Source organism: Struthio camelus, chromosome 6 (genome assembly GCF_040807025.1).
Source record: "Struthio camelus isolate bStrCam1 chromosome 6, bStrCam1.hap1, whole genome shotgun sequence".
Taxonomy (NCBI): domain Eukaryota; kingdom Metazoa; phylum Chordata; class Aves; order Struthioniformes; family Struthionidae; genus Struthio; species Struthio camelus.
Genome location: NC_090947.1, coordinates 5,052,802 through 5,066,466, shown reverse-complemented (window position 1 = coordinate 5,066,466; position 13,665 = coordinate 5,052,802). Strand labels below are relative to the sequence as shown.

General features: G+C 44.6%; 1 protein-coding gene across 5 annotated transcripts in view; it reads right to left on the bottom strand.

Moving 5' to 3' along the window:
• The window catches only part of ABCA12 (ATP binding cassette subfamily A member 12), a 119,542-nt gene that overhangs the window by 105,600 nt on the left and 277 nt on the right, over window positions 1-13,665 (bottom strand). For 2 of the 5 annotated variants that reach the window (XM_068947850.1, XM_068947849.1), the window contains exon 2: window positions 13,560-13,661. The gene's annotated coding sequence lies outside the window, so the exon portion shown is untranslated. Of the gene's footprint in view, window positions 1-10,862; window positions 10,942-12,550; window positions 12,662-13,559; window positions 13,662-13,665 lie in introns of those variants that run through there. The other 3 variants (XM_068947851.1, XM_068947854.1, XM_068947853.1) reach the window with 3 other exon arrangements.

Genomic DNA, 13,665 nt, shown 5'->3' with positions numbered 1-13,665 from the left:
AACGCCAGCACGATACAGTCAATGTTTCAGACCAATCCCAAACTGCGCCATGGCTGTCAATGCAGAACCGAAGGGTGCTCTACGACCATGTGACAGGCACGTAGGGAAACGCAGGTCAAGGGGTTGCCAGTGGATTGTAACTAGCTCTATCCGTGGCACGTTAAAGACCAATACTCATAGACTGGAGGATTTTTAATACAGAAGGACTTTTTAGTTAGGCTATAGTTTCCTTTCACTTGAATCAACGACCATTTGTTACATTAATTCGGAGACAGAAATCAGCTACGCTGCATTTACGCTCTTTAATTGCCCAGCTGGAGAAATCAATGCTCTTATTGAATTAGCTGGTTGCCACAGCAAGTTTTCTTTGATTTCTAAGGTTTCCACGAATCAATAAGAGCTTGTCATTGCCTCTAAGTAAAGCAAAGTCAGGCTCCAAGTCACAGGCCGGTAGTGAAAACACAAACCTTTTTGCCCTACAGAAAACCCCTGCATTACGTGGATATGGACCACTTAACAATTTGATGGAAAACTACTTCCAATCTCTTCCTTTCCTGACTCACCATCTGCCCTCACAGAAGACATCAGCTCATAACTCCACCCCTGCCTTATAAATTTTCTTATCTCACACTTAGTATCTCCTGTCTTCCTGTTCCCTCATCAGCTTTTACTGCGCGGTAGGTAGGATCTCCTGCCACTGTCTCCGTATCTTGTTAGGTGTAGGCGTCTATGCCAAGATCATCTTACCCTACAGAGGCCTACGTCTGATAAATTTAAATACCTCTTCAGGACTACCTTTCCTGTGCTGTCAGCAATAAGTCATGTTTAAATCAAAGTGCTGATCCAAATATTTTGTATTTTTTTCACAAAGGTAATTTTGTTGTTGCTGTTTTCCAATCTTCCCATAAAACCGGCCATTTTTTATCAGCACAGCTGGCTGGGAAGTGTGACTCATACATAAATTACTTCATTTGCTGCATTCCTTCCCTTTGTCAGTTCTTTTGCTGCCAGCTACGTGTGACAGGACCATTATTCTTCAGTGTTCAGCAAATACTCTACATGTAATGGGCAATACTGTAAATAAATGAAAGTAAGACCTGAGATCAAACCAAAGCTGACTGACAAGACTTTTGTGAAACCATCTAGGCTTTGCAGGTTTTTAATCAGCCACTCAGCACAGTGTTACACGGCGCTTACAATGGCCCTGCCTTAATTCCGCAGTCTTAGACAGGATCGCAAGGGGACAGCAATGGAAATCAGGTCTTCAGCTCTTTTACCTACTGCTCACTTCAGCTGATTAAGAATGATCTAGGCCTCGTAGGCTGAGAAGCACCATATAACCCGTGACTGGCATGAAATGATGGATAACCCAGCATGTATTGCCTAATCAAAAGTCCCGAATCAGGGGAAGCAATAGAAATAAATGCTAAGGTTGCAGGAGATGTCAAATTGAAAAAGCGATGGGGGAAATTTTAAAAGACAACTTGGCCCATAGCTACTAAGTGCAGAAGTCCTAGCAGAAAACCTCTGCAGATGAAATTTTATCATGTTACAGAGAAACGAGCAAGGAGAAAAGCCAACAATGGCAGAGATAAGCGTTGAGCACCAATCTGAGCACACTTGAAGATCAGGGGAAAATAGCAACGCAAGCACAGAGACCTGAAGTATTTCAGCTACCAGGTAAAGAACAGAGTAGCAAGACAAAAACAAAACTGGTGCATTGCATGACACAGATCAAGCTGGGGCATTAACCTTGCATGGATAATATTACGTGATATCATCTGAAGGAGAAATAGTAGTGTTTTCGCAGAGCCAACGAGAAGCTTGTGGATGTGCAAGTGGTTTGAAAGAGATATTGTTTGCATAGTTCTGCCTACCCCAAGCATTCAAAAATCTCTGGTTAGGCCTGGAAACAGTGAAACTGGCTTGAAAATTAATATGCTTATAAAAACACTCCATATATTCTGAATGTTTGCCTTCTAGTTTTCAACCTTCAGGCAACTTTCAGTTGCAACTTCCAGTTTTCTGCAGTAACAAAACTAGAGCTTCACTCTCTGGAAAAAAAAAAAAAAAAAAAAACCTTTAGATTCTCATCAGATCCTCAGAAAAAAAGAAACCCCAAACGCTAATTATGGTAAAGATCTGCAGTGAAATCATGCCATCAGTGAAAGCCAGTTGCAGACCAAATGACAACGAGGCATTGGACAGAGGAGACCCTGAATACTGATGGCAATAAAAAGGTGAAACTGGAAGATGGGAAAGGACTGGAAGAAATTAATCTAGTGGCTGTTGGTTCAGATGAGCACAGACGAGCAGTTTTGTGGCATGCTGTTAAGCAGGGTCCTTTCTACTTGCTCACACAATTCAGGATGGTGCATTGCCACGAACAGCCTGCAGGGAAAAAATCTGATAGAGCATATTTCATTGAGCGTCTTTCAGAATGGGCCGATTTCAGAGGGAAATGCTTACGTAGCTACTCCTGATGGGAGGAATCCATCAAAAGCCAGGTACACGCACACACGGCAGCACGACTGCAGGGAGAGCAACAGCTGACACTCCTGGTGCTGGTGGTAAGGCAAAGGCCAAAGGTAGCAGGAGCCCAACCAACAGATTCAGGCCTGCTCACACCGCTGATCCCAGGAACAGACCCTGAACGCAGGCATTTGGAAAGGGAGATTCCTCAGTGTCGCACAATGCTCCACAATGAACACAAGCAAGTATCTCTGCTGGAAGGTGAGCTATTGTGAAAGGGTCACAAAACTCCAAGCAAGGGGCTGGGAGGCTTCTGTAGCCTGCTGGCACTGACTCCATACAGCAGTCCTCTGTGAGACACGCTGCGGAAAGGGCCATTGGTGCGAATGCCAACAGCAGTGGGTACAACCTCCAGCCAGCATCAGCCAGGAAGGGCTAGCCACAGTGCTGAGCTGAGCCAAGCCTGGCCTCGTCAGGAATGTCAGATGTGGGTGCAGGAACCGAGGTGTACGCTTCTGTTAACAAGGTGGAAATTTCTTTATGCATAAAAATGAAAAGGCTTAATCTACTCCCTATTGTAGCCTTGGCTTATTTCTGTTGTGCCAAGGTAGAATCTGCTCCACTCGTCACACTGGTGGTCTGTAACAGAACTGGAAATTGGATTTCAAATGCTGGACTTCCCACAGCCCTCTTCTTTATCATTGCTTCTCTGGGAATATAAGGAGCCCCCAGAAGTTCAACATTCTGTCCTCCCTGTGCCCAGGATGCTTAGAAGAGTCCTTAGTCTAAAATGTCTCTGAAGAAAAGAGCTGCCCTCTGGCCAGATGGCATGATACTGATAATGCAGTGAAATCAGAACAGCGGATCGGTATGAGAGAAAAGTCAGAACTGAACAAAAAGACAAGGTGTGAATTAATCAACCTTTTCTCAAAGTCTAAACTTAGACCAAAGCCTCTAACATTAATCCAGGAGCAAAAAATCATTTCAGATAATCCAATTACAAGTAGCCTTAATGCCTAGTCTCAGTGCGCTCCTTGCTCTGGATTACAGCATCAATGGGATTTGATGCTGCTCAACACCAGGATTTTAGCCCCTTGCAGGAGTTGATGTATAAAGAAAGAACTCTCCATGTTCTGTTTAAAGGATGTTCATCTGACCTATCACGATTAAATTGCTTCTTGCCTGGAGAAATAAATTTCCCTCAGTATGTTTGTTATAATGGTGGTCTGTGCTTGTAGGCACAAGATGAGTTAAATGGACGTGAGCAGCACCAAGCAAGTCATCCTCCAGGTTCTGACAAGATCGTATTTATGTCAAAAACGGTGTACACAAAAAAGTCCTACTAGCTCTCCAGAAATAGTTAACCGTTGCATATCATCAGCAAAATTTTATGTTTGGGGGATTCTGTTCCCAGTACATTTGCTTCAACTACATCAAATTAGTCAATAAAACACAGCAGAAGAAACTGAAGTGTTACCCTGCCCTTAATGGGCACCCAAGTCTAGTAAGACAATGGAATGAGGATATAATTATGTGATTAAAGATATTATCATTAATTAAAAGCAGGGGATGGAGAAAACATTAGTTAGGTAAATTGAAGAACATGGTTGAAAGTCTATAGTTGTGTTTTGCAGGAAGTCCCACTAAATTACTTCACCTGTTCCTTCTGGCCCTTCTTCCTTGGCCTGAGTCCCAGGCTCAGCTCTCACCACTGAGCTCATATGGGGACAGAATTTTGACCTAAGAATCTTAACTTAATTCAGGAAAACAGCCCTGCCTGTTTGGCGCCATTTGACTTCCTGCTCTCTATGATGCATCAGTGAGAGCTCTGAGGGCTCCCTCTCCTAACCAGCGACAGCCAATGCATGAGGATGACAGTGCTCTCCTGCCCATCCGGAGACAGTGTGCACTGGAAACCATATGAAGACTAACCTAAACTCTGTCAAATGACTACTGCTGCTCTCTAAACATGACTGAGGACTCACAAGCAAGCTTCGTGTGATCCGATCCACGCTGATATGAACTTGACGATAGTGGCTCTTTCCCAAGAGCCCTGCTTTCCACTCTGTCCCTCTCTTAATCCTGCTTGCCACAGGAATTTTAAGTGCCTATGTCCACAAAATTACATCTGCAACAACCTGTGGATATACTAGAGGTTGAAACCCCTACAGAAATCAGAAGAGCAAAGCCTACCTCATGCTGAAAAATGCAATGACAAAATAAGTAATCTTTAAAAGAACAATATAATGACTCCTCCCAACTTTCCACGCAATTAAAGCACGACCAGAACCAGTTCCAGCGACTCCAGAACAAGAGGCACTGAGCAGAGGTGGGCACAGAGTCACAGCTCCTACAGCTGAAATGTAAAGAAGACAATCGAGAGCTAGTGTGGAGGAAAAAAGTGCTAGTCCAAAGCCACTGTTGATCCTGCTCTCAGCCCGGAGGGGTCAGATCCAGCCTTTTTCCACACTGCTGATCTGCAGGAATCAACAAGCAAGTCAGGACACAGCTCACATGTTCACAGGAACCATGAGCATCACCACTCCGCAGCTCCAGGGTAATTAGTACCTGCCTCAGCTCTGCCTAATGAGGGGCGGTACTTGTGATCCCCATCCTGAAGGCTCCCTGCCTCTTAGAGGTGGCTTTGCCACATCAACGAAGACAGAGTCTCTGCCTACGATTAATAATACTCAGCTATGCCCAGGAGCTTCTCATCAACAGATTTCAATTGCACTGCATATGAGGAGGGTGTTTTTACCCTCAGTTTGCATGGGGGGAAAATATAAACATCCCTCACTCAATTGGCACAGGATTCTCATGCAAGAAGCAAAACTTGCATTTCCCAAGCCTGGAGCTGTGCAAAGCCTGCTCAAAAGTTTTCCTGTGGACCTTGGTTAGTGAAAAAATAGCTACCTGACTAAATCCAGTTCTCTAAAAAAAAAAAAGCCATCTGGAAAATACCATTTCTTATTCCAGAACCTCGAAATATTAATTTTAAGGCTTCTTGATCATTTTCACTTGTTTTTTAATCACAGCTGAAAAATTCAGTTATGATGCAGGTGAAAGAGAAAAGAGTTTGGTTCAATGATGTTTTCAGGCAAAAGAAACCTCCTTTTCTAGTGATTCCTAGCCATAAAACTTCAGTGAGATGATTCTGGAAAAAAAAAAAAAAAAGAACTTTTCCTGTTGTGACTGAAGACTCTGAGAAAGAAAGGTCAGAACAGAAAGAAGTAAAAGGAGCCACAACTGATTACCAATGCAGCGCATACAGGATAACAGCACTTCAGAAAGCATGAGAAACTCCTGGGGGATCCAAAGTCATTGAGTTTTGAAACAGAAAAAAGAAATAACATCTATTTTCATTTTTTCCTCACAGTTCTTTGTTGAAATGTTATCCATGTTTCTAAGGCCAAAATACATTGACCTTGTCTGGTTTCTTGGGAGGAAAAAAAAGAATAAATGTTTTATGAAAAAATGTTTCATTATCTCTCCTTCTTCCTTTTTTTTTTTTTTGTTCAAATTAGGCCATGTGTGAAATCAGCAAAATCTGAAAATGGATCATTTGCTGTATCTAACATCTTCTATGAAAACAAAAGTATCTGGAAGTCAGAGACTGGTTCAAGCCCTCCTTGGCTGTGGCATCGACGGTCACTTTATACAACTCTGTCTTCTTCCATCCTCCTATTATCTATGTTTTCTATTCAGATCACAAGGTTTTGGGGTAAGACCCCTTTTTATTAAATATCCTAGCTCTGAGGGCTTCTGATCACAGTTAACTCTAATGTAACACGCATAACTACCGATGACTCTATTTCCAAGAGAGTCTCGCTGCACTATCTTTGGCAAGCTGCTATTTTTTCAAGCATGCTGCAAAATGGTAGCTATGTCTGTATTTGCTGTCAAGTCTCTTATAAACCTGTAATCAATCTGCTTTTAACTGAAAGGGTTTCCCGGGTCCTCCAATGAGCTGTAAATGCATATAAGTTCACAGTGTTTGCCCTTCCGTGTAAGCCAGCTCCTGGATACTAGACAGAAGGGCGAGTACAAAGTTTGCTGGAACTGAGTTACGGGGGGAAGTTTGTTTGACCAGCGCCTAAATCCTTCAAAACCAACGTGACCAAGCCTAAATTATTTTTTCCTCCCTGTCTCCAGAGGCCCTGTATTCCCTAGGCAAGCAGGGACTCAGGGACTTTGTGAACCAAAGATGATTGAGGCTGGACTGCAATGTAAAATGCATGCTTTCTCAACCTGCTGCAGGAAAGCCTTGCTAGTTGTTGCACCAAGTGTCACTGATTTCCAGATGCTTCCTGCCACTTTACAATCAGCTTTGATTTGATTTGCATTGTGCACTGAGAAGAACTCCTCGATGACGATCTGCTTTGCTTTTTCCTATAGATCCCCCACGCTCTGCATCAGACAATGCCTGCTGGACAGTAAATCTATGTCACCTATCCCTTCAGGCTCTTGCTAGGAGACATGAGAATACTCCACCCAAGGAGCGTTTCATCATCTCCCAGATCCTGTCTGAGCAAATTCCAAATATCCACAGAAACACAATAAATTAACATGCAAACTGAATCCTAAGCCAGGATTCATGTCACTGTCATCTTTATGTATTAGACTATAGATCATGAGATGAATTATGCTCCAGCTGGCTAATGAAAAAAACATGAAGCAGACTAGGATAGCAGACAAGCGGTAGGGTTTGGAAGGCTTGAGTTCAAGGACTGGCCGAGGTGGAAAATTCTTGTGTGATGTTGCACAGCTTTTTTAGGGGCGGCTTTGAACAGCACAAAGGACAATAGGAGGCCATTAATGGACCCTGAGATGGACCCCTGCCTTGTTGACAAAGTACACCAAAGGGCTCTAGAGATTTCCACGTCCTCTGTCATACAGATCGATAAGCTAAAGCAAGGGACTGTGGGATGAGACAAGTTAAATAAAAGGCTTGAAAACAAAGCTCCTCCCTACCCTCTGTGTGCAGGCTGGGTTCTTCCCCCAGGGTCTCTTTCTGCTTTTAACTCAGCCCAAACCTCAGTGCATTCAGATACTCACTGCTGCTGGCCTTGCAGCCCACTTCAGCCTCACCCGGGGAAAAGCTGTAGCCCTCCTACAAGGGGAAAAGAAGGGGAAACAAGCCAGATTCCCTCTTTTATGAATAAAGGTGCCATTTCGTATACAGGCATCTTTGATGCTTGCACTCTGATCCCAGCAGAAAATCACGTCTATTCTAACTGTCCTAGCGCACTCTAGCGGGAGCCCTCTCCCTCCACATCTCCACAGCATCCCTGCACAGCTGCTAGCCCAGCAGAAGCCTTCTCACCCAAGAACAAAAGTTAATCCAACACAGGCATCTGAAGAGCTGTGGGTGGAGGGAGAGGACAATAAAACCAGCTCCACTGGGAAAGGGTCAGTAATTTAAATGGTCAAATTAAGAGAAAAGGTAAAACAGCCTGGTATTATTTGAGGATAATGTAGTTTCCCTGCAACTACAGCCAAAAAGCCATTTCCCCCCTTTTCTTTTTAATGGAAAGTCTTCCTTTCATATGAACAGTTTGAGGAGGCATGTAAAGAAACTCAGAAGTGGATGAGGCTTTTTTTCTTTTTTTACTGCAAAAATCATGTTTGCAATTACAGAGACACCTGCTCCTTGGAGGAGCATCAGGTCTTCCTCCCATATCTATATCTCCTACATAAATAGCATACCAGCATCACCATCTCCATCTTGTTCAGCTGAGGCTGCTCTGAGGGGTCCCAGCCCAGGAAAGGAGCCATGGTTTGCTGCACTCCATCTGGGGAGCCTTTCCCATGTCAGGGCTTGCTCCAGAAGGGGTCCTGCCACATGACCTTCCTACGAGACACTGCTTTGCTCCTTTCCTTACACATCAGAGGCTGCTTCCTCACCCACCGAGTTGAGGTCTCATGCTCTCAGATTCATCGTCTCACTGCACTGCAGTGGTTTCAGACAGTGGGGTAGGCACCATTGTGCCAGCAGGAGAAACTATTTCTTACCTTTTTATTACTATTATTCTTTCCATGCTTGGATAGGAACAAGCCTCTGTGAGGAAAGGAACGGGAACATTCAGAAAATAAATTGTTGTTCGGTTTATGCACCTTTGGGTCTCATTCATAATCCACAGCATTACGAGAATAACTCAAGCCGAAATCTGTAATATTTATTCTATTACAAGGAAATTGTTTCTTTTGCAGGAAAAGCATTAGAAAATGCTAGCAAAGGTCTGGGAAAACCGGACCACTTATGTTGGTACTTGAACTGGGGATGTCACCTTCAAAACCCAGGTCAAATTGTACATGCAAAGCTCATTGGCGTCTCTGAATAACCACCTCAGCAGTCAACAGGCTAGTCATCCTCTCTGCAGCTTCGTGGGACTCTGATTATGGATTTACGAGGACAGTCAACAGACAGTACTGCAGCCCCAGGTTAAGTGATTTAAATGGGACCTCCAAGGAAAACAGTAAAACAAAAGCTGCTTCGAGCTGATAAGGATTGAAAAGGAAACTCAAAATGCATTAGAGCTCTTGAGTCTCTCTAGTTTTTGTGGTGTATTCTCGTCTAGCCTTTTCATCAGCTCAGCCGCTGGAAGTTACCCCAGAGATTTTGTAACTGGTGGCAAGTGGCCTGGGCTGTGTGCCGCAGCTTTCAAACGAGGTTCAACCCGGCAACGCTTAGCAGCTCTTTTTCTCCTAGAATACGCTAAAAAGACCTCACTCTGCAGTTCTCATGAATCCTTAAAGTGAAAAGACAGATAAACCAAAAGACTGGATACAGCACTAACTATTGAGAAACAATCCGTACCACATTCCACTCCAAACTCCACTGTTGCGTAATATTTGAGACAGGTCATTTTGAGCCTTGCCTGAGCAAGCCCTTTCATGAGTACTCAACTTTGCTGTAAGTAATCCTGTAACACTTTGTGTAAGGCTATATGCAAGTGCTCGCGAGACTGAGGTCTCGAATCACAAGATGACTGGAAAAAACGACGTCCAATGCCTGGTAAACAGGGCCCTGAGGGAAGATACCAGATACCAGGGTAATGCTGAAAATAAAAGTGGCCTTTGTGAAGGTAACATCTTCCTCACTTATACTTCCTCACTTCCCATTTAAGTAAGTGTCAGTAAAGAAAACAGTAGTCTGGGGAGAAGGGAGCTCTATGTATCTGTCTTGCATCATGCTGAGACAGTGCAACCTCTGCTTGACAGCAGCTCCAAAAGAGCTTAAAAGAAGCAAGGTTGGTTGTATGTGAAGAGGGTGTGGAGAGGTATATGGATGAAAGGAGGGCCTGACGAAAGAAAATAAACTCCATATGATGAAGAATTTCAAAGCTGAAGAGCCTTTCTTTTTTCTGTATTCCCACAATATCATGCTTCCCCAAAGCAGTCTCATGGCAGCAAGACACATGCACTGGGATAAGGGTAATCTGTATCAGACCACTGTTGTAACATTCACCATGGGTCACACCTGGTTTCTTGAGCCAGGGTTGCCCCAAATCAGACTGACCGGGGACTTGCACTTGGATTTTTTTTATATTTCTGGTAGGTGTTCCCTAGTCCATTGCCAGGCTCAGCCCACCCTTCTGCTGGCCCCCAAGCAGCTGCAGGATCAACAGGAGAAAGCTAGCTTGTCAGCCTCCTACCCTAACAAATTGACGCATGGCTAAATTAACCTCTTTTCTCTACGCTCTTCTTTGTGTGCCTCATGGGAAAAAAAAAAAACAACAGAGAACAGACTTAGAGTAAAAATTCACAGCCAAGCTAAAAGCATAGCTAATACTCCCTGCAGCCTCAAGAGAAGGGAATCTGGCCTATCATCTTGACAGCAGCAAAAACAAAAACACTATAGCTTTTGTTTATCTATTCATCTTCATCCTCTTTTTACTTCTGTTTATTAACGCAGTGGAGTGCATTGCTAACTAAGCCCTGTTTTTCTTTGCTTGGATGTAGTCCCTACTATGATTTAGAAATAATCTTAATTTGGTATTTGTAATTCCAGTATTTACCTCTCCCCACGATGTCCAATATGATGTTACTGCATTCTTGGCTCAAGAGCTTCTGTAATGGCTTAAAACACCAGACCTCGTTCGCCTTGAATAAATGAGGGGACAGGAGCAGGAGGACAGGCTATTTCAACATCCTCTAAACATGGCCTCATCACAAAAATTAGTTAAGTTCTATAAAGCAAAATTAAACCCTTGGGGAAGCAGACTGTTTACCATCCCCTAACCAGGACATACCTGTCACATCCAAATGCATGCACCCAACTAAAACACAGCCAGAGTGCCTCTTCTCAGACGTCAATTCAAGCGGAGACTCGGGGTGAACCCAAACCGCCCTCCTGCACATGCAAGCCCCCGCGCAAACAGAAACCTCACCTCACATGCCAAGGGACAACAAACTGCTGGACAAGCAAAGAAAGCAAATGCCACTATTTACGCTGATAATAGCCCTCTGACTATTTGTCTGAGAGCAGTATCAGCTCTGTCCTCTTGTGCATAGTCTGGCGTAGCCACCTGCTCGCACACAGTCTCTGCAATATCTCAAAACACCCTGCTTCTCAAACAACATACGCTGTGTTCCTTAGTTTCTCAGACACTGTACTAGAATATGAAATGGCTCCCCAACACTGGATAAAGATGCAGGGCTCTGTCGAATTTTTCATTTTCACATACATTAATCATCCCAAAAGCCCACCTCGGCTGTACAGATCTGTACTCTTTGTTCAACTTTTATTCTCTCAAAGGTATGCATTTTCATAATGATGGTGCTCATGTACCACTTAACAGTATATTTTCATTTGGCCTCAGCTGCACTTCTGAACATTGATTTATTACTGCTTGTCGCTAGCTGCTACTAAGAGTAATACATACACTGAGTTTATTTAGTGTATTTAGTATTTCTTGCTTGACTCTTTCTTACACAGACAATATTGCCCAAGTCCAGAGATTCACAAATCAAAACAGGCAAGTGTCTGGGCCTCCCAGATGCACTTGCTTTGCACCTTTCAGCTTTCTGTCTGTAAGATCCAGAAACATTAATCTAGTTGTTCTTTTATAATGCAAATGGAGAGTCTAATGCAGCCTGCCCGCTCCAGCATCTGTAAGCGTACAGTGTGCACCTAGGTGGGCAATGAAAACACAAGAGCAGCATGTGCTCGCACAAGAGTGGCGTGAGCAACGTCTCAGAGGCAAGCCCAGGCTGGATGCCCAGCGTGGGAGCATGCCTTTATGCCTGTTGCTCATCCACACAGCTAAGCCCTGGACTATGCCTATTCCGCATACAGCCCTGAAACCCTGCGTGGCCCTTAGAGTCCACTGACAGACCAAAGACAGCACTGTTAGCTCTCCCTCCAGCCACTCCATCCTCTGCTCCTTGCACAGGGGCTTGCTTTTTCTCTTGCTTCTATTGGATAAGCCTAAATTCAGCTATAACCAAGGCACGTTGCAATTCCCAGGCTGTGTCCATTATCATGGGAGAAGGAGGCATTTCCCAACTCCCAGTGCTGCACACAGGCTACAGCTCAGTCTTGGCTCCACACCGAGGACCTGGATATGTTGGCACATGCCAATGCTGCACCCTGTCAGACCTTTCTTTCATTCCATGTAGCAATGAGTTTGCATAGTCCTGCTTGTTTCACCAACCTCTCCATGCTCCTGGCCCTAGATACAGGCAGCTCTTATTACTTAAGGATCTGATCCAAAACCCGTGTGCCAGAGCTCCCCCTCAGGAGGTCAGGCGCACCAGGGATGTGCAGGTTACACAAACGCAACCAGTTTGGCCTAGCTGCTGCCAGCTCGCTGGGCCCCATGTTTGCAGACGCAGGCACACTCGAGGCACAGATCTCAGCTTGTGGGGACACTCCTGCCTCTCAGCTAGGATACACCACAGGAGAAACACCTGTGTCCTACTTCTACTCCAAGAGAAAGATAAAACGGGTGGTTTACATGATCTGTGTTTTAACCTTGCCTCTCTGTGACTCTGGGAAGAGAAGAGCAGTAAAGCAGCATTTATTCGGTAGGGAACCCATCGCTGCTGAGCGGCAGGGACCAAGAGCAGGTCTTACCTGCTAGGTGTCTCGTGTCTCAGCACGGTTCGCCATGGCGCTACATCTCAGAGGCCTCCCAGAGGAGCTGGTTCTCCTTTGATATCCTTCCAAGGAAGGGCTTTCCAGTGCATTTGAAAAGCGGCCAGAGGAAAGGCAAATTGAAACGGTTTGAACAGTCTACCACCATCTACAACAAATCAAGCCCAGACATGAGCACAGGCCTAACAGTGGAAACATCTCTGCAGAGACACCAGGCACTTCCATTATGCACAGCATCCCAGGCTGCTTTCTTCTGGATAGGGGAAAATTGACTCTAATCTGAAAGCTATGTATTTATGCACCAAAAATGTGGGTTTTTTTCCTCCATTCACAGTCAAGCAAGGCTTTGTGCCTCTCTCCCAGTCTCTCCACAGCAAAATGTTTGTCATTTTGCTGGGCAATGCTACCCTCTGGTAGCCTGGTACCCTACCGTGCACCAGTGAAGTGGCAGGACAACTGTGGGGAGGCTTTGTGCATCTCCAAGCCACGTGCTGTGCTGTAATAAATACTATCACAGCTATCCACTCGCAGCACATATTTGGGAACGCTTCCATTCCTCGTCTGAAAGAGTACATTCACAAAATGATGCAACGGAGGCCAATGCCTGTGTACCTCAGGTGGCGTGCAAACGTTGGCAGGGTGATGGTCAGGGGTTGTGTCGTAAATTAACTGCGTATCTCTCTAGCTGGCAGCAAATGGCACAGGTTGCTATTGTCCCACTGCTGTGCTTTATCACTGTTTGAGATGCAAAGGGGCACCACAGAGGTTTTAGCCGGTGATGTTAAAAACAAAGTGTTCTGCCAGTCCTTCCTGTCATCCGCAAGCTAGAGTGATAAAAAGAAAAATGCATTTGCAAGGAGTTCCGGGAAATTTGGAGGCCTGAAGGGGACAAAAGCTCTCCCTGTTAATTCCCCTTACAGTGGGAAAAAAAAAAGGGGGGGGGGGGAAGAAGAGCATCATTTAACTATTTACCAGCTTAATTTTTTACCTCAGACTTGGTAAACAAGTGCTTTGTCTTTGCCCCCTGTTCTCCAGTAGATTGCAGGCTCCGTGAGAGGGCTTTGCACAGATGAAATTGCAGTGACTATTTCTAT